Source organism: Ambystoma mexicanum, chromosome 7q, assembly GCF_040938575.1.
Source record: "Ambystoma mexicanum isolate Mex_15411 chromosome 7q, UKY_AmexF1_1, whole genome shotgun sequence".
Classification (NCBI taxonomy): domain Eukaryota; kingdom Metazoa; phylum Chordata; class Amphibia; order Caudata; family Ambystomatidae; genus Ambystoma; species Ambystoma mexicanum.
This window is the reverse complement of record NC_090941.1, coordinates 752,188,504-752,208,765: the sequence shown is the minus strand read 5'-3', so window position 1 is coordinate 752,208,765 and position 20,262 is coordinate 752,188,504. Positions and strand designations below refer to the sequence as shown.

Genomic DNA, 20,262 nt, shown 5'->3' with positions numbered 1-20,262 from the left:
GGGGCAGTTGAGGCCTTGACAGCTGCGGGGGGCCTCCCAGTCTGGGAGATAGCCTGATTGGAGCCCTGCAGGTACACAGCAGGCTCTGGCCACGGGGGGAGGAGGCAGCAGACCATGGCAGTGACATCTGTGCCATAGGAGAATTCTGATGATCTAACAGTGCCCGGAGCGCTGGGCGAGACCAGCACCACAAGAGGAGTCGGGGCCCACAGGAAACCAGCGCTACCAGCCCGGTGCACATAAGGCCCAGAGTGGTGAGTTGGGACGTCAGCCGGTGTGTTGCGGGAACATTTGAAGTGTGCCGCGGGACCAGTACACAAAGGGGTGCTGGTGGGGGAGTGCAGCTAAATAAGCAAGCAAACCATACTAGGGGATAGGGCAGCGGAGGAGCCCCACACACAACAGACAACAGGGGAGCTCCAGGTCAGCGGTTGACGGACTCAGTGGGAATAGCTGATCTGGCAGGTGAAGCAATCAATGGCTTGCTAGAAGAGTGAAGGATCGGAGCCCCAAGGCAGGAAAGTGCAGGGTCCACACTGCAATAGCAAGACTATAGGGGTGGCTGCCCAGGGACAGGCAGGGATTCCCAGCCCACATTAGCAGGTGGATGGCCCAGTGCAATTACCCATCTGCTGGAGGCGAGTTGAGTGGTGCAGCAACAGATAGGAGCGCAGTGGGGTGCCTTCCCCCTAGCCCCGTGGCCGAGGGATTGCGGTGGGCAGAGTGGCCCAAGACACTGCTGGTCTGGAACAACCGAGGTGACGACCCTCGGGTGGCCCTGTGAGAGTGGTCACACTGAGGAGCCCACTAGGACTGGTGAGCACAGGGCTCAAGGAGAGACACAGCCCACAGACTGGTGAGTGCACCCTGGGGGAAGGGGCCTGGTGAACAGCTAAATGGAGGAGGGTTTGCTGTGTTGTCCGGGCCCAGGAATTGCTGTGAAGTGGCCCCAGAGGAAAGGGGAGGCAATCTCCACAAGCGGGGGCACCCCGAGGGGTGAGGGGATGAAGCGAGGGTAGAGCATTGTGGGAGCGGTCCGGGCTGCTGCAGGGCCCCTTTCAATGTCATAGGTGGAAAGGGGGCAAGTGATGGGCAAGCTGCAAAGGAGCTCTCGAAGAGCAGGGCCCCATGGACGCTAGACCACAGAGTACAATTGGAGTCTCCTCAGGGTGAATGAACATGAAAAAAGCAGTGGCAGACTGGCCCAGGAGACTTGAGGGGATGCCCGCAAAGCGGGATTCTGGAGAAAAGGCTGGCGGTGGAGGGCAATGTAGCAGTAAGCCCCCCGGGCCTAAACTTGCAGAGCCAGGTGGTGCTACGTGAGCTAGTGTGGGAAGGTTTGACTGGGGTAAGGCAGACGGAAGTTAACTAGCACTGCACACCCCACTTGGATGAGTTGGAAAGGGGCACTCCACCAATACCGGTTCCCAGAGACACTGAAGATGGCAGCGGAGAAGGGGGATAGTGGGTCCCACCCATGTAAGGATGAAATTGGCACTATGAAAAATGACATTCAAGTGATCCTTGAGGAGATACAGGGCATGAGGACCAACATTGGCGCGAAAGTGGTGGACCTCTCTGTGAGAGTCACTACCCTGGAGGACAAGGTTGAGGGCCTAGGAGATGAACCAAACTTCCTCGGTGGTCCTTGAGAATTGGGTAGGGGCACGCCTTCAAGAAATGGAGAAGCGGGAGGAAAAACTGCGGCTAAAGGTGGAGGACATTGAGAACAGGGAAAGGCGCAACAACCTCTGCTTCTTTGGCCTATGGGAGAAGGAGGTTGAATCCCCGGCTGGAACGAAAAATACAGGTGATTATGGATATGGTCCTGGGCTCCAAGGAAGGAGAGACGGTGCCCCTGGACAGAGTGCATTGTGCGGGTGGTGGAGGCAGGGGGCCCCACTCAGTCCTTGCCAAACTATATTACTACTGAGACAAGGTGGATGTTCTTGAGAAGGCTAGATGCATGGGGACATTGAATATGAAGGCTTTAAAGTGGCCATCTTCCAAGATCTCGCAGCCTAAACACTACTCAGGCGCAAGAAAAGTGGCCCCCCTGACCAGATGGCTCAGAGAAAAGGGGGTAAGATACAGTTAGGTATACCCTTTTGCGCTTATCTTTGAATGGGAAGGCGAGAGGCGCCAGACTGTAGCAGATGACGACATCAAATGTACCCTGGAGGAACTATGGGGGCGGGGGCCGGACGCCGGACGGGTGCAGAGCTGAAGACGGACCCAGCAAAACCAACGGAGCAGCAGGACTGGGGAAACCTCGGGGTGGCACATGGTTCATGGCCACCAGGAAGTTCCAGAAGCTTGGCACCCTGCCCTCATGGAGGAAAACCACCTGAGGGGAACAAGGCCGGTCGGAGAGGTTTCTTGCCCGACCCATGGATCATATCAAGAAAGGTGGGGTGACCTCCCCCAACTTGATCGATATGTGTGTTTTGAGGGGGTGGGGTGGAGTTGATGAAGATTTTTGAGGGGAATGTTACACAGGAGCACTGTTTGCTTGGTTCAATGTTTCAATATGGGGAGATGGGAAGTTACTCTAGGAGGTCGGTTGGGGGGTGGAGGAGGTCCATGGGGTGACTGGAGGAGGATGAAGACGGGAAGGAGACGAGGGGACTTAGTACGTTGTAAGCAAAGAGGTGGTAACGCCCAGGTGTAAGAATAAGGGACGCCAGGTGGGTCAGGGCAGGGACACACACCCTGGTGGTTCGGTTCGTGACACTACAATGCGAGTAGAGCAGGACTGCAGACAAAGAGGGAAGGGAAGGGATGGGTGGGCAGGGTGGGGGAAGGAGGGAGGAAGGAGGGGTGAGGCATATCACATGCAGTCAACCTTACAAAGGAGGGAAAGGAGGGGCTCTTGCGACACCCGAGGAGACACAGCAGGCACAGTGACAAAGGGGTATGGCTGAGTTGAGGATAGCCACACTAAATGTCAGAGGTTTAAATTCACAGAATAAAAGATCGCTGACTGGCAATATGTTTCACAAAGAGCATCTGGCGGTCCTCTTTTTACAGGAAACTCACTACAAACGAGGGGCTGAGTCCCCAATCAAAGGGAGGGACATCGGAGTGATCTACTGGGCTTCTCATAAAGACCGCAAGAAGGAGGGGGCGGGCATCTTACTGGCAAAAAGGGTGTCCATGAGGGTGTACAGTTTACCCTAGCCATGGTGTACGCGCCTAACGTGGGGCTGGTGAAGTTCCTGCGCAGGATATTCAAGATGGTGGAGGGTTGGGCGGGGGGTATCACTGTCCTGGGAGAGGATTTCAACCTGTTGGGAGACCAAGGGGTGTACTGCTGGTCACTTAAGGGGGACAAGTAGAAGGTTGATACGAAAGAAAATGTTAACTTTAGTCACCTGTTGCAGGACTATCATTGGAAAGACGTATGGAGGAAGCACCAGGCCGGGCTGGGAGGATACACATTCTTCTCCCCCCCACACACCAAACCTACACCAGGATAGATATGTTATTTATACCCCGGGAACAGGATGAGATAACACAGGGGCCTATAGTGAAAGCGATAACGTGGTCAGACCACAAACTGCTGGTGGGAATTTGGAAGGTAGAGAGCCCTCTGAGGAGGCAAACACGATGGAAGTGTAATGATACCTTGGTAAAAGACTAGGTGTTCAGGGACTTCCTAGGGAATGAGATAGGTGCATACTTTGCCACAAATGATAATGGGGAGGTGGGCATGGCCACGGTACGGGAGGCAGCAAATGTGACATTTAGGGGATTGCTCATTGCCAAGGGGGCGTGGAAGAAAACTGAAAGGGGGCTAGTGGAAACCAGGCTGCGGGGGGAACTGATCAGAGCACAGATGGTCCAATCGAATGGAGACAGGGGAAAGCTCCTGGGGTAATTGAGGGATAAAAGGCAGGAGTTACACTTGATCGCCATAGGGAGGTGGTCAAGCAGATGAGGTACACATGACAGAAATACTACGAGTAGGGAGACGCGGCAGAGGCCTTCCTGGCAAACAGGGTGAGAGGTAATAGGATGGCGAGGAGGGTCGTCAGGATGCGGAAAGAATATGGGGCCATGGTGGAGAAGGCTGAGGAGATTACATCCCAATTTGCGGAATACTACACAGAACTGTACTCCAAACCAGAAGAAGTAGGTCGGGAGGAGATCCATGGCTACCTGGCGGGTGTGCAGCTTCCTAACTTGACAACAGAGGCGCGGGAAGCATTAGGAAGTGAAGTGACAAAGAAGGAGGTGCTTTGTAAGTTAAAGGCCGGGAAAGCCCCGGGGGAGGATGGGTTTACCGCTGACTTTTATAAGCAGTATCAAGACCTGCTGGCAGCACCACTGGCCAAACTATTTAACAATAATAAATCCGAAAAAGGACAAGTGGGATAGGGAGTGGTACATATTATACATTTATGTTTTCATAAATACCAATAAATGTGACTCTTTAAATTCAAATTTAATTTATTATCATATACAAATATAAAATACCAATTCTAAAAAAAACATATCTCAAAATATTATCCAAATTCAGCTCACACACATTCAATCCTACCATCCATTCAATATCTTAAAGCGTGTATAAATCACACTTGGTTTGTTAACCCATTGGTCAACATATGATTTAGTTCACAGTACAATTGTCCTCCACCTCAGTAGCAGATGGTACTATCTGTGTTTATTCAATTCCACAGATTCAAAAAGTCTACATATGTTTCGGTTGACTATTTGGACTGCCATAGGTTTGTCCACTCGATAAAGCAACCTTGTTCAGGACCACATATGGGAATTAAATCATTCCCATTTAACCAAGTAGGGTGAGTTACACCACCTAAAAGATACAAATACAATGCATCATATTAGAAATATACACGTTTAGCCATTCCCTATTTATTTGATGTGTACTATTAATGTGAATACACATGATTCTAATAAGTAATCATTAGGCCTCTATCTCTGGATGTAATATCTATACACAACAGAGAGAGAGATTATTCCTATTCACACCTCTATATATAGGAATCAACCTGTCTCATCCTACTTTAAGAAATGCAAAAAAAAGCACAATAACTTTTTTTTACTCTTGCTCTTAAATCTCTTCAGAAACATGTTTCACCAGTTTCAAATACTGCAGATACTTACTAACAGACACCAAACGCAGCGTTATTAATATCTTTATGTTGTCACTCAGAGATATCATTAACAAGTTAGAGGGTTTCTCCATAGCCCAGTTGAATCTTGGCACTTAGCACAGGGCCATCGTCTTCTTATATCACTTGATATCCTGTAATAAGGATAGTTTGTCAACCAACTTATTCATGAAACAGGCTCTTGATTAAAGTTCCATTTGCAATGACATAATTATACTTACAACCATACTATTTAGGATTTTTGGAATTTTTTCGAGGAACCCGCTGCTCTATGCACTTGCGATGGGGCCTTGGGCCAGAGGGGTGTGCAGTAACAAAGGGATTAAGGGGGTGTCGGCCAGAGGGCTAACATATAAGATGAGCCTCTTTGCGGACGACGCCCCGCTGTACATTGCGGGTCTGCTACACTTGGTACCCTGCATTATGGACAGCCTGGAGCAATACAGAGGACTTTCGGTTTTCAAAGTTAACTTTGACAAGACAGTGGCGCTGCTAGTTGGGGGACTCACGGGAACAAAAAAAGAGTTTGAGGAAGCTCCCATTCCCGATACAGGAGGAGCACTTTCGATATCTGGGAATACAGGTGTACAAACAATTTGGGCACTTATACACAGGGAATTATCTGCCATTATGGTTAAAGGTGCGCAAAGATGTTGAACGATGGGGCAGGCTAGGGATTTCGTAGATGGTGCTTCTAAACTATATAAAAATTGTGGTATTGCCCAGATTCCTGTTCTTGTTTCAGACGCTCCCGGTTGTGGTCCAGAGGACCTTTTTGACGAGGTAAGACTGACCTTGCTAAAGTTCTTGTGGGCAAGGGCCAAACATAGAATTGCATACAAAACACTGATCTTACCAAAAGAGGAAGGAGGGGTGGGCTTCCTGGATCTCCCGACCTACTATAAAGCGGCCCAACTGTTGCTGGTGGACCATTTGGACCCTGCCTAACACCAGTCCCCCTCAGAGAATGGCTGTGGGTCTCCCACTCTTTTATTCCAAGGAGGGTGCTGACTCAACCGATCCTGGAAATCTTATGGGTCTTCTGGAGTGACAGAGGGGAAAATAGATGGTTGTCTACATGGCTGTCCCCCGAGTTGCGTCTGGGAACCACCAATGTGAGATGGGATTGAAGAACCGTTGGCATTCCAAACGTGGTATGAGGCTGGGTTGAGTAGGGAGGGCCAGATGTGGGAAAGTGGGGGCCTTCATTACATCTGAATATGGCCCCCTGTCCATATTCTGCTACCTATAGCTGAAGGGGGTCCTATTGGTGGGTAGGTGGGGGGTGAAACTACAGAGGGGACTGACGGATTTTGAGATACTCCTGTGCACAAGGAAGGGCTCCAGGTGACTCATAGCTTGGCTATGTAAGGTGCTATTGCTGGCAGAACCCAGGAACCCACTCCTGGACAGGATTAGATGGGGACGTGACCTAGGGAGGGAAAAAGACAACGCCTTATGGACACTGATGTGCAGAAAAGTGGCAATGTCGACAGCGTCCTTGCAGTATAGACACCAGGCTGTAAAGGTCCTACACAGGTGGCATTACCCGCCGGCCGTACTAGCAAATATGTGTAGGGGATACGACCCACACTGTTGGAAATGTGGGGGGCTAAAGGGGACTACGGTCATATGTGGTGGGGCTGCAGAAGGGTGCAAACATACTGGTGGGAAGTCCTGTCGTGGATTAAAGGGGTAGACAGGATCAATAGGGAATTATTTTCCCTGTGGCGACTTCTTTTTGGGTTAACGCTCGAGGCAGATGAGGGTGAGGATGGGCACATAGTAAGGGTAATGTTGGTGGCTGCCAGATGCTACCTTGCCCAGATGCAGAAAAATCCAAAGATAATAGTTGAAAGGGATTGGGTGGCGAAGGTGTGAGCCATAGACGATATGGAATACCTCACATATCTGATCGATGAGTCCCGTACCAACATTGAGAGCCAGTGGGTGTCCTTCTTTGGAAAATGGATGTTGAAAAAGTGGTGGGCAGGTGACGGGCTAAGAGCGGTTATGCTTGGGGCCGGTTGGCAAAGAGCTCCGCGACCCAGGATCTTTCGGTACAGAAAGGGACCGCAATGGTATAACTGTGAAACACGGCAGGGTGATGGGAGAAAGGTGAATCTGGTCAGAGGGCCCCGAGGCCATCCCCTGGGAGGAAGGTTGTCATGGTGGACAGGGGCCTTACGAAAGTTGCTTGAGTTGGCTGCATGGGGCGGGGGGGTACGAGGTGCAACAGAACTATGGGAGAGGAGGGGAAGGGGAAATTGTTCCAGGGTTAGAGGAATGAACTTTTGGACGCTGCTTGGTCCGCAGACATGAACTCCTGCCCACAGACTAAGTCACAGATGTAAGTCTACGAGATGGGATTTAAAGTGGGGGAGTGTTATAGGGAAGCAGTGCTCATTCAAAGTGTGTTTTGTTATATTCAAAATGTCAATAAAGTTCCATTTTCAAAAAAATGTGAGGCTGCCTCTAAGGGTGAGGGGGTCACATTTTTGACTGAGTGTAACCCTTTCATTTCGTTTGTTGGCCAGAACGACTCCCTGGCCGTACACCATAAACCCCAAAATATGTTCTTTTTTATGCTGCTGTGAAAGTGACATTGTATCTAGTGCTGCAATCATCTGTATTGGCATTTCTGTCCTGGTTCTGTTCAATTGAAAGACTCACTGCGTTTTTAAAAATCCAGAATTGATTGGCTGGCGTTACGTAAACATTCACTGATAAAGTATTTTGTATACGAGTGATGGTCATTGGCTAATTGCCCTTTTTCTTTCTAGATTTCACATTGATTAAGAACTGATACATTGTGGTGGCTGGGATTGTTATGCTCTCAGTGGAGAGGGGAGGGCCAATATAGGTAATATTAAAGAGATTGGGCCTCATTACGAGTTTGCCGGTAAAAAAAAGAAAATTACTGGCATGTCGGTGCTACTGTGTCTCTGTAGAACTGCTTCCGGAATCTACGGTAGATTCTGAGACAGCGTGTACGCGCATTCCGGCATGCCGGTGACGGTAGCACCGGCATGCCGCTAACGGCCCCCTAAACCTTGATACCGGCATCCATGAGGCCACAGGCACTGGCACGACAATGCCGTTATTACCGGTATGCCTAAGCCGGTAATAGAGAAGCAATGTCATCGCGCCGGAACAGGAAATGCCCTGGCGACCATCTTTAAAAACGCAATCCATTGAAATCCTCAGTCTACAACAGTCCAACAGAACTGAGTAGGCTGCAGGAATCCTTAGGAATCCTGAGGAACATGTCATCCAGGCAAGGCACTGTCTGTCGCCGGAAACCAAGATTCAGCGACATTGAGCTCAACATGTTGGTGGACCCACTGGTCGAACATGCGGACGTGGTCTTCTGTGCTGATCTGCGGCAGCCATCCCAACTACAAAAGAAAGCCATATGGGAGGAGGTGGCCCGCAAGGTGTCAGCAGTGGGGGCGATCCCATCCAGGGGACCTGTAGCACCGTCATCCATATGGAAGGAATCGAGGGTGTCGGAAATGCGGAGATGGGAGTTCCAACAACAGATGATGATGGTGAGTGTCCCTTACCGTAATCCCAAATGCACACCACACACCTTCATCCCCAATGCCAATGTCCAATAGCCAAGTAGGCGGCATCAGATGACTGCTGCATTTGCACCCACCCAAAGCCACATCCCACACAACTGCAATGTACCTGCCACTAACACATTCAACAAACCCCACTGACACACCCCACATGACCCCTGTATTACCAACACAAGTACCATCTGCATGCGCACACACACATCACTGTACAACTGCAGCCGTCACCACCATGTCACCTCATGGCAAGATGCACACATCACCACCACCTGTTGCACACCTGTCACACCCACCATGCCCATACACACATAGTAAACATGAATGCATCAACGTACTGAATGGGAGCACATCAGTCCCACAATGAAACACAACATGCCATACAGCCCCTGTGGCATGGCCACAACAAGCAAGCCTCTACACGCCTGTACCCCACCGAACAGACACTGTGCACAACATGGCCGCACCAGAAGGATGCTCCCACACTGCATCCCTCCACCCCATTCTTGTGTGCACCATGCCAGTGCCTCCAACATGTCCATGAGAATGTGCATGACTTGGAACGTAGTAGCATCGATGTATGTCAGATGGATGCACACCCATAACTAATGCCCTGCCTCACTGTCCCCCACAGGCACAGGAACAGACAGTGAGGGCGAACATGCCACAACTTCCCGTAGAGCCGCTGCACGTCGCAGCGGCGGTGAAGACATCGCTTCCAGCCAGGAGCCATCTACCTCCATGGCAAAACAGAAGCATGGCACTACATCCACGGTACAGCCCCCCTGCCAACAGGAAACACAAGCTGGCCATCAGCCATCATCAACCTCCAGCAACGCCCCCCAGCATACATCCACTCCTGCCAGTAAAGCCCCGTGGCAAACATCCACTGCTGTTGGCGATGCACCCGGTAAACATCCACCGTGGCCGCGATGCCCCCTGGCAAACATCTACACCTGGGCCACAGGAGTCACTTCAAGTGGAAGAGCCGGAATCCCCTGTGGCCTGCGAGCAGGAGGAGGCACTATCTGCAGTGCAGAGTGAGCAGGGTGAGGCAGCTCAATCAGCACTGCACAGTGAGGAGGAGGAGGAGGAGGAGGGAGTGTCCCCAGGCCACAGCCAGCATGAGTAGGCCGACTGAACGCCACCCAGGCAGGCAAGCACAGGTGCCACACCTGGAGAAGGCTCTGGTGCACACGGTGCAGGGGAGGCTAGTAGGCCTGACATCCACAGCGACAACGCTGGGTTCAGCCCTGCAAGCCCTTACAGCCCACCTCCCCTGCCAGTACCTGGTCTAGAGGACATCAAGGACCTTGAGGGGCGACTGTCATGCATGGAAGGGCGCCAGCAGGCAATGCAGGCCCTCGTGACATAATATGTGTCAGACGCAGAACAAACACACCAGGCAATGCAGGAAGCCCTGCCAGACACGGCAAGGATGGTCACCAGAGCCGTCTACCGCATGGCCAGGCGTGTGCGGGAAGGCAATGCTGTGATGTCTGCCATGGCCCAGGCCATCACACAGTTGGGAACAGCCATAGCAGAACAGCGCAACGTCACCACAACCTGGCCATGACCCAAACGAGCCCTGTGCGTCACTCACATCGACTCGTTTGCTGCACAGACGCTGAACTCCCTACTCCAAAAAGGGGGCGTGAATAGGACAAGTCACTAGTGAATGTGGGGATGGAGTAGTTGTGAAGGTGTTGTGGGGGTAGTGGAGGAGGGAGTGTTGGGATATTGGGTGTTGGGGTATTGGGGGTGTTAGGGTATTCGATGTGGGAGAGGGGGTATTGGGTGTGGGGTAGTGGGGGAGGGGTTGTGGGTCAATTTAAGGGAACAGTAGTGGTAGGTAGTAATGCAAAGTTGTAAATATTTATATTTTCTTCAATACAGCTGGTGTGTAAAAGAAAAACACATGACTGGACATCTTGAGTGTGTGTCTATTTAATTTAGTACAATGCCCAGTACCCAGTGTGATCCATGCCCAGTGCCTTCTCTTTTCCAGTCCATCAGATGTAGTGGGCAATTAAATCTTGCCGTATTGCACATACTTCATTTACATTGTGCCGCTGGAGAATTCCACCATCTTCATCATCATCATCTTCAGGTGGCACAATGTCCATGTCAGGGGGGCGTTGCGCCGGAAGCACGTTGCGTAGCATGGCACATACCAACACAATTCTTCCCACCTTCTCAGGCCTGTAAATGAGGGGCCCCGGGACCTGCTGAGGCAGTGGAACCGGGCCTTCAACAAGCCAAATGTCTGCTCACCGGTGACACAGGTGCGTACATGTGCACGGTTGTAGTCCTCTTTGTGCCTGTTCACTGGTTGCCTGATGGGGGTCATGAGCCAGCCCTTCAGGGGATACCCGGCATCACCTGCATCGGAGGAAGCATATGGATACTTGTGGTTATTTTGCTAATCCCAAGTTGGCACTTCCTGTACAGTGTTCATGATCAAAAGGATACATTACTGTACATGACATGTCCATTTTTCAGTGACCCAGGCAAGTGTACTTAGGGTGACCCATGGGTGGGTGGTGGGGGATGAGTACAGTTGTGGCTACAAGGACCATTCAATGTGAACCTGCACTCTCACATATCAAGTCCAAATGTCAGACCTTCCAGGATATTGCGACATGAAATGGCAAATATTGCAGCACAAACCTTTATTGCAGCATTTTTGCAGGACATTTTGTAGTAACTGGAGTGTGTAAGATGCCACATTGTGGGAAAAAGGCAGAGTGCAAGGCTACAAGAGAGCCAGGGTGTCATGATTATGTATCTTTTGTATTAATTTAATACGAAGAGTCCCCGATGTATCTGGCTGGGTAGACATTTTGTTTTGGTGACATTTTTGGTTTAATGTGCATGGCTATTATAGAATTAACTAAATTGATCATTATCAGTTGTAATGCTGAAACTATTCCCCATCTATGTTCTCCAATCCCCCAAACACCTCTATCACCAACACACATCACACATCTCACCAACTCCCCATTACAACTTGCATTCCTGAACCTCTCACTCTGCCATACAAATACGTATGTGCTATGTCACACTGTCAAGTCACAATTTGCACTCCCCCGCACCGGCGAAACTCCAAATCATACTCTCAACTCACACCTTACACACTACAATTCCTCCCGCAATATACAGTCCTTGATTCTTTTGTGCTGCTTCTGCGTCTTGCATCCTTTCTCCCATTCTACTGCACTCTTCACTCATCCTTTTTCCCTATCTGCAGCTCACTGCCTCTTTCCGGCCAAACACTTCCTCTCTGGTTTCTGGCGCACTGCTCCTCCTGACGACACACTCCCTCTACTTTCTGTACCTCTGCTTGCTCTCAGATTTCTGACCCACCGCATCACTGCTTCCTCTGCTCTCTTGTGCACCACTTCCTCCTCTGACCCACTTCTCTCCCTCTGCTTTCTGGCCTATTACGTCACATCTCACCCATCACTCTCCCTCCTTTTCCTCTCATAGTGTGACCATTTTAAAAAAATGTAGATTTTGACCATGATACACAAAAAATGGGGCATTTAAAAATAGAGCCGAGGATATGCTATTTTTAGATAACTCATTTTTGGAAATTTGCACTTATTCTCAAAAGGTGACTTGCGCATTTCCACAGAGCTGAGCTGTAGTGCAAATTGTGCGCTAGACAGCTGCCTTGAATATGGTTCTGGGTTGTTTGACCGAAGTGTAATTATTTGCGGCGGAATTGACCGCAGTCAATTTTGCTGCAAATAGATTTGCACTTCAGCCAAACAACCCAAACAAAATGTACCTTTCACCACCACCCCACCCATTCCCCTACTTAAAAGCTTGGTCGCTGCCACTTCCCCTGCAACTCTGCAGTGTCAGATCCATCTTTCTAACCCAGGTCGGATCTGACCATGCAGGGTCCCTTTTTTTTGTTTTTGGACCGCTGCCTCCAATTTTGAGGAAGCTGGGGACACACCTGCAACCCCCAGCCCAAAAATATGAACATGAGGAGCGGGTGACACCCCTGCAAACCCTGCTCCACATGTTCAGTATTTATAAAAATCGATCGAATGGTACTGGCGAAATAGGTCAAATTGTACCATTTGATCGATTTTTGGTGGCCAAAATGGTTAGTACTTTGAATAGAAGTGCTTTTCCAACAGTGTTCTGAAGCCCCCAGCGCCTTTTACAGTGACAGGCCCTTCATGGACCCAAAAAACACATTTCTATCCTGTTTGAGGAACTGAAATGCAAGCGACATAGCAGCGCTACATACTGTAAAAAAATGCATGTCAGGGTCAAGAACGACCCTGTCAAGCAGTGGCAACCCCCCACCTCCCGTGCACGTAGTGTTGTCTACAATTTCTGCACGTTTAAAAGTGCATCTTGCTTGGAAATTTAGGATGTGCTCTTAAATTGGCAGAAACGCCCCCTGATTTGCTCAGGGAGGTGAAAAAGGCCATCTGAATCGGCGCTTATATAAAATCCACAAGGGACACCTGAATGGGCACATTTTGATAAAATGTACCCATTCAGGTGTACCTTGTGGATTGGGCTTCCCTTTTTTTGGGGCGCAAATGATGAGCTGTGTTAGCGCATTTCATTTCTTGCATTAAAATTTTTGAAAATCTTGCACCCCGAGTATTTTTTTTTAATGGTAGTTTTTGCATTTTTTGGTGCAAAAACAGCTGTTTTGCACAAAATGGCTGTTTTCGTGGCATTTTGCACAAAACAGCCATTTTCACTGCATTATGCGGGGTCACAAAATCGCTATAAGATGGAGGGTCTGAAATGTCCATGATGGGCTCACGTTTCATTGATGTGTTACCAATGGAATGGGCTGTGCATGTGCAGTGGATAATCACGCATTGGCCTTATTGGCTTCATGTCACAAAGTGGTATACCCAGTATGCATTCTATTTATGCATGTCTCTATTTACATGTCCTTCAACACCCTCCCCCATATGAATAGGGATTTACATTGCTGGTATGAGCCATGGGTGAAGGGTTACATTTCTGTGATACAGCTGGGTGGTGTTTGGCATGGTGGAACAAAGGTACTTTGGATGAGTCCTGATTCTCTCAAGCATATCTTGGTGGTAGTCAATGATAGCAGGTTGTAATCTTCTTCATACTTGACCCATTGTACTTGAAGGTGTCCCTTAATGTGACATGACAGGCATACGGATATGTGGTGTACCTGTGGACTGAGTGCGGTGACTGATATTATTTAGTGTGGCAGATGGGGTTCTCTCAGGCAGGGCAGCATGACTTGTGATTCCTCTGCTCAGATCATGTAATTCATGCATTGTCAGTACAGGGTGGTGCATTGTGGGTCATGTTTTCTGATGTTCCTGATACATGTGCTGGTGTGTGCAATGTGTCTGTTCATTGTATGTGCACACAGCTTTGTAGACCTTGCACATCTGCAAGCATTGGCTGTGATGCACATTCTGTTTAATTTACTAAGGTCATAGTTGGAGTCACCCAGGACGCTCTGTGTGGTCTTCTTCCATTCTATTGTGTGTGGTTGTTGTTGTGCTTGTTGGGAATGTGGAGGTTGCTAGGTCTGATTCCACATCGGACTTTGCCTTTTATTGCCCGACCCAGTGCCTGGTAATGTTTACGCCTATTTGCAGCAGTGATGATGGATTAATACATGCTGTGTGCACTTGTGCTCCTCATGCATGCAATCCTATGCTATGTTCCAACACCCCTAATGTCCCAGCCAGCAGACACGTTCACTATGCTTGGGATTCCCTCCACCCCCACTCAATAACCCACATAGCCCTGTGGTTAGACTCAACCAGCAGCCAGGTATGTTTTGCAGCACGTCGTGCCATGTAGCGGGGAAGCGTGGAGTTGCGCAGCACATTGACGTCATGTGTAGAGCCAGGGAATATTGCACAGCAATGAGTGATTATTTTGCATGCATCGCACACCATCTGTACATTGAGGAAATGGTACAGCGTCCTGTTGTGGTACACTACCTCCACAGCATGCCAGACAACCAGCTCCACATGTGTGCAGTCGAGGGCACAAATTACATTTGCCATGCCTGCCAGTGAATAGAATGCTATTTTGGTTGCATTCACCTTCTACGCAGTCTGTGGTAAGTTGATGTGGTTGTTTGCGTGTTTCAGGAGTGCATCTATCACCTGCGTCAGCACACGTGAAAAACAGGGTTGTGAGATTCCATGCAGCTGCCCCACTGTGTGCTGATATGTGCCTGTGGCTAAGAAGTGTAGCACAGACACTACCTTCAGCAAGGGGCAGGGGTGGCTGTCCGGATATTGATCAGGCTCACCAGGTCATCATGAATGAGATCCACTATTGTGGTGATGGTGTCCCTGTCTAGCCGGTACAGAGTGTGGATCTGAGCAGGGGTTAGGTTGAATGAGCTGACCCTTAGGCGAGGGACTGGTGTCTGCCTGCAGGGTACAACTGCCTGCACAATGGGTATGTGCTGGCCCATTCTCACCGCCCTTCTCCTCCTGCGCCTCTGCTGCATTCTCTACCTCCACAATAAGTAGCAGTGCAGGCATGTCCTCCAGCTCAAGTACTACAAGTGCTAATGGTAGCATTGTGGATTTGGGAGGGGAGTGGTGTGTGGGAGTGCCTCTTTTGTGCTGTGCCAGACTCCATTGCCTCCACCTGTGCTCATTGTGTGAACCTGTGGCAGGTTTCATTGAATCCCTTATTACCGGCATGTCAGTGTCACTGGCACGGCTGCCGCGTCTCGCCGCTCATACCGGCAAGGCTGAGGCCGGTTACGGCAGGTCCCTGTCGATGCCGCTAACACCGGCATCGCGGCTCCTAATACTCCGGTCCAGTAAACGATGCCAGTATTATAGTACCGGCATCGATTTTACCAGACCGGCAACCTTGTAATGAGGCCCATCGTGTATGAGATGCTTAACGGCAGTGCAGAACGTACCAGGCTTCCTGGTTTGGAGGTTGGCATAGGTGCTGAGTGCATAGAGGCAGACAGGGTAGTTGCCCCGAGTGTTTTTTGCCTCTGTGTAGATTCTGCAAGTATTTACATGGGGTGAACGAAAACAAACAAAAAAAGTCTTATTGGGTGTCATGCTCTTCTAAATTACAGGGGGCGCTGCAGGGATTGTGGCTCTTCCCCTGCAGGGTTCATGCTTGGTGAAGTGTAACCATGCATTTTGCAAGATTAGCAAGTACTGCTCACTTCAAAGTGGGAGGCCGCCTTATCAATGGACCACCTGAGCCTTTATTGGAGCCGGGAGACAGGGGTGACAGACCAATGTTGTTTGGTGGGTGGGGGAATAGTAAGGGAGGTAGGGGATCCTAAGACAGATCATTAGGTTAGGCAACTGTTGCTGAGATGTTATGTTTACGTCTTGTTCTAAAAGCATGGATTCAGATTCCCCAAACTTGTTTTGGTGCAAGAGATGAAATGCGCTACTGCATCCCATTCGTTGTACCCAAAAAAGGATCAGCCCAATTCACAATGAGCATCTGAATATGCACATATTATTTATGCGCATTCAGATGCCATTTTTCACCTCTATGCACATTTTTAGAAATCAGGGGACGTTTCTGCGATTTTAAAAGTGCTTGCCGAATTCACAAACTTGATGCTTTTAAATGTGCAGAAATGAGGCACATTCCCTTGGGAACAGGCTCAGGGGATGTGCAAATCTTGACAGGGACAATGTCATGCATTTTGCTATCATTTTGACAGCTGTGTCGTAAACTGCGTCTGTCACACTGGCCTTGGCATCTCCAAATAGGCCTGTCACTGTGAAATTATTTCCCAGCACGCACTTAAGTGATGGGAACCTGTCACATATTAGTGTCTGAATTCTACCGATACTAATCTATACAACAGGGCTGGCCAGCATTTTTTTGTTGCACTCCGACCAGCCCCCAAGAAATGTGGAGGTCACTTAGTGCTGAGGACGAGTATGCTCGTCCTAGTTGCATAGACATGCATAACAGCCCAACAGTTAAGGGTTTAAGAATAAGGTGATCTGTGCATTACAAAAACAAACACAAATGAAAAAAGCACACTCTCTGCTTTTTTCTCATTTGCATTAGTTCTTGAGACTCTGCCTATAGAGTAAAGGACTTCCAGGAAGTCCTGTGCCAAGTCTCGCAGGAGTTCCAGCGAGATTACGAGCAAAGTGACATCACGAGTGCCAAGAGCCAAATGAAGGAAGGCTGCCCAATGCTCTCCCCTGCAACCTCCAGCATGAGGGCCCATTGACACACCTAAATACAGTAACAGCAGCATTACCATTTACCACCATAAATAATCACTGCACTGTATGCTGAGAGGTACCTTGGGGGGGAGCCATAGTTATGTGTGCCACTTGAATAAATGAGCACTCCCTCAATCTCCTGCCTGCGATCATTGATACGACCACAACATAATTGGCGACGAGTAACCAAGTGACCCAACTGCCCCATGATGCAGGCAGCAATGCCACCGCCACCGAAGGTCCCAGGCAAGCCAGCCATTCCATGGCTTCAATGGGAGCCTTTGTTTCAAACTTACCTAGAAGCTATGGGTGGAATAGGCTATCCAGCTGCATGCAAAAAGGCCATGTTACTGAATGCACTGGGCGTGGAAGGACAAATAACTTTAGCAGGCCTGAACTTAGAAGCCCCAACAGGAGAAGGTGACAATGCTTATCAAGAAGCAAAAAGGAGAATAGCCAAGAGGTTCTCTTGTAAAGAAAATGTCGTACGACACAGAATCAGATTCTATGGCAGAAAACAAGAACCGGCGGATCCCGTGGACGATTATGTGGTCAAGTTAAGAGAATTGGCGCCGTTGAGCGCTTTTGGAAGGAAAGAATCTGTGACATGCTCATTGTGCTCACAAACAGAAAGGTACAAGATAAATGTATTCTTGAGAAGGAACTAGTGTTAGACAAAGCAATTCAAATTGCGAGGGCGGTGGAAGACATGTCCTGTAGGTGCAAGGAGTGGGGAATCACTGCGCAATCATCAGAAGTACAGTGGATAAAATCCAGAGACAGAGGGCAACGGGAGGCCAGAGATGACATAGCAGGGAAAAGTGAACCGTTGGAAGTGCCACAGATGCGCCAGTACCAGCCACCAAGCCAACAGCAGAGAATGCCCGGCAAGGAATAAACAATGTTCGAAATGCAGAAGGTATGGACATTTTGCATCCGTGTGCACGTGGAAAGGGAGGAAGACTGTGGCTGCAATCCAGAGTGAAGAGGGCAGAGATGAGGCCTACTGAGATGAAGAAGCATGAGCCAGAGTTCTCTTGGTGAACAGCTGCACTCTGAGGGAAAAGTCCCACTGTACCATTAAAGTCAATGGTCATGAAACAAGAGTGATCGATGACTAGGGCTCCGACCTCACCATACTACCATTGAACTTGTACAAAAGCATGGTGGGAAAAGAAAGAGTAGAAGTGTACAAAACAAACATTAGTCCCACGGCTTACACAGGTGCCAGTTTGAATCTCCTAGGATACATCGGGGTAACAGTGGAATTCAAAGGCAGCATCACCAAAACCAAAGTGTACCTTGCAGAAAATGGACCACCAGTATTAGGCTGGGATGACCAGGCCAAATTGCAAATTAGGCTCGACCCCAGCGTGGAGGGTGCGTCAATCACTAAAGAATTCATGGAATAATTTTCAGACACGCCTGGCCACATCAAGAACTATATATGCACAAAATAAAATTAAAACAGGGAGCAGTACCAGTCAAGTACAGGGTGAGACCGGTGCCAGTGACGGCGAGAGTTGTACTACAGCAAAAGCTCAACAAGATGCTATCGGAAGCAAGCATAGAGAAGGTGGAGTCATCAGAATGGCTCAAACCTGTGGTTCTCATTAACAAACAGAACACCAGCGACATGCGCATCTGCATTGACTTAATGTGGAGCCAGCCTAAATCTGGAGGTGGTGGCGGACAGTTACCCCTTACCGAGCATAAATGAACTGATTTTGCTGATGAAGGAGGCAAAGGTCTTTTCGAAACTAGATATGAGGGATGCCTACCACCAGATCACCTTGCAGAGTCCAGACCCCTCACTGCTTTCATAACGCCATTTGGAACGTATCAATTCACCAGAATGCCTTTTGGATTGTCCTCGGCGGCCTCTGCGTTCCAGCACGTGATGGGCTCCCTTTTAAAAAACATTGGAAATCTCTCATACTTTCAAGGTGACATATTAATCTACGCAGAGGACAAGGAGACAAGTGATACAGCTTGCTGCAAGTGTTGGCAAAACTACAAGAAGCAGGAGTGCAGCTACGCTATAACAAATGTGTACTGCAGGTGAATGAAGTAAAATATCAGGGATACACCATATCCAAGGCAGGCATTAGCCCCAAGGATTTACTGCAAGCCATTGTGAAGGCGCCTCCCCCAACCAGCAAAGAAGAGTTGAGATCATTTTTGGGACTATCCGAATACTATACAAAATTCGTGCCAAACTTTTTGGAGACCACTGCCCCAATGAGAGAATTGCTCAAGAAAGGTACGGAGTACCAATGGAAGGCAGAGCAAGCTAAATCATTTCAAGAAGTCAAAGAGGGCATAACGCATGAGCCCTCTCTACAGCCCTTCAATCCTCAATGGAAAACTATGATCACCACAGATGCCAGCGCGTATGGTATAGGGACAACCCTCACCCAAAAGAAAGGCGATGATGAACATATTGTTGTCCAGACTCCCACTGCGCAAAGACACGGAAACCAGCTTCCTACAGGAGGAATGTGTCGTAGAGAATTCCTTGAAATGAGAAAAGGGCACTGGAAAGAAAAAGCAGCCGATGCCACCACAACAAAAATCACAGAATGGGTCAGAAAAGGGTGGCCCGATGAGAGGTCCATTCCAGAGGGATTGTGTCCCCATTGGAAAGTGTCCGATGAAATCTTCGAAAGAGAGGGGATGCTCATGAGAGGCGACCAACTAATCCCACCCAGACCAATGAGAAGAACCACTTTATGCAGGGCTCACGGCGGTCATCTTGGAAACAACATGGCAAAAAGAAGAGTAAAGGAAGCATATTGGTGGCCAGGAATGGACTTGGAAATAAGGACCATGACAGAGAGGTGTCATTAGTGCGTGAATAGCGACAAGCGACTTTAAGTAAGACAAGCACCACTACACTCCTCAGAAGGAGTGTGGCAAAAATTGGGCATGGACTTATCGTTCTCTAGTACCCGGCTCATGAACTCTGCAACTGTTCAAGGAAAGAACGCGGCAATACAATACTAGTGTTTTAGATTATGTGATTTTGGGAGTTCGCATGAGGACACCGCCTTCCCTGCTCGCGCGCGCTCTCTCCGTGGTCTGCTATTAATGCTAATCAATGACCTTCGTAGCTGCAACGGAGCCGTGAGGCGGGAAGGGAACACATGCAGATGACATTGCTCAGGACGGCAGGGGTGGGATTCCTTGAGGCGGCGGCGGCGGCGGCGGCTCCCGGTTGCGCATATGATTGGTCGCCTGCCGTGAAGGGCACGCACAGGCCCCTCACATACACTAGAGCGCGCTTGACCAGAGCGGCGGACACATTGGTAGTATTCAGTA

General features: G+C 49.3%; 1 long non-coding RNA gene across 1 annotated transcript; it reads right to left on the bottom strand.

Annotated features, from left to right (window-relative positions):
• Positions 1–10,647: 10,647 nt before the first annotated feature.
• Positions 10,648–20,170, bottom strand: LOC138528033 (uncharacterized). The gene is made up of 2 exons (XR_011284101.1): positions 20,047–20,170; positions 10,648–11,098 (listed from the first exon to the last, which is right to left on the bottom strand). It is a non-coding gene; the product is annotated as an uncharacterized lncRNA (long non-coding RNA).
• Positions 20,171–20,262: the final 92 nt, after the last annotated feature.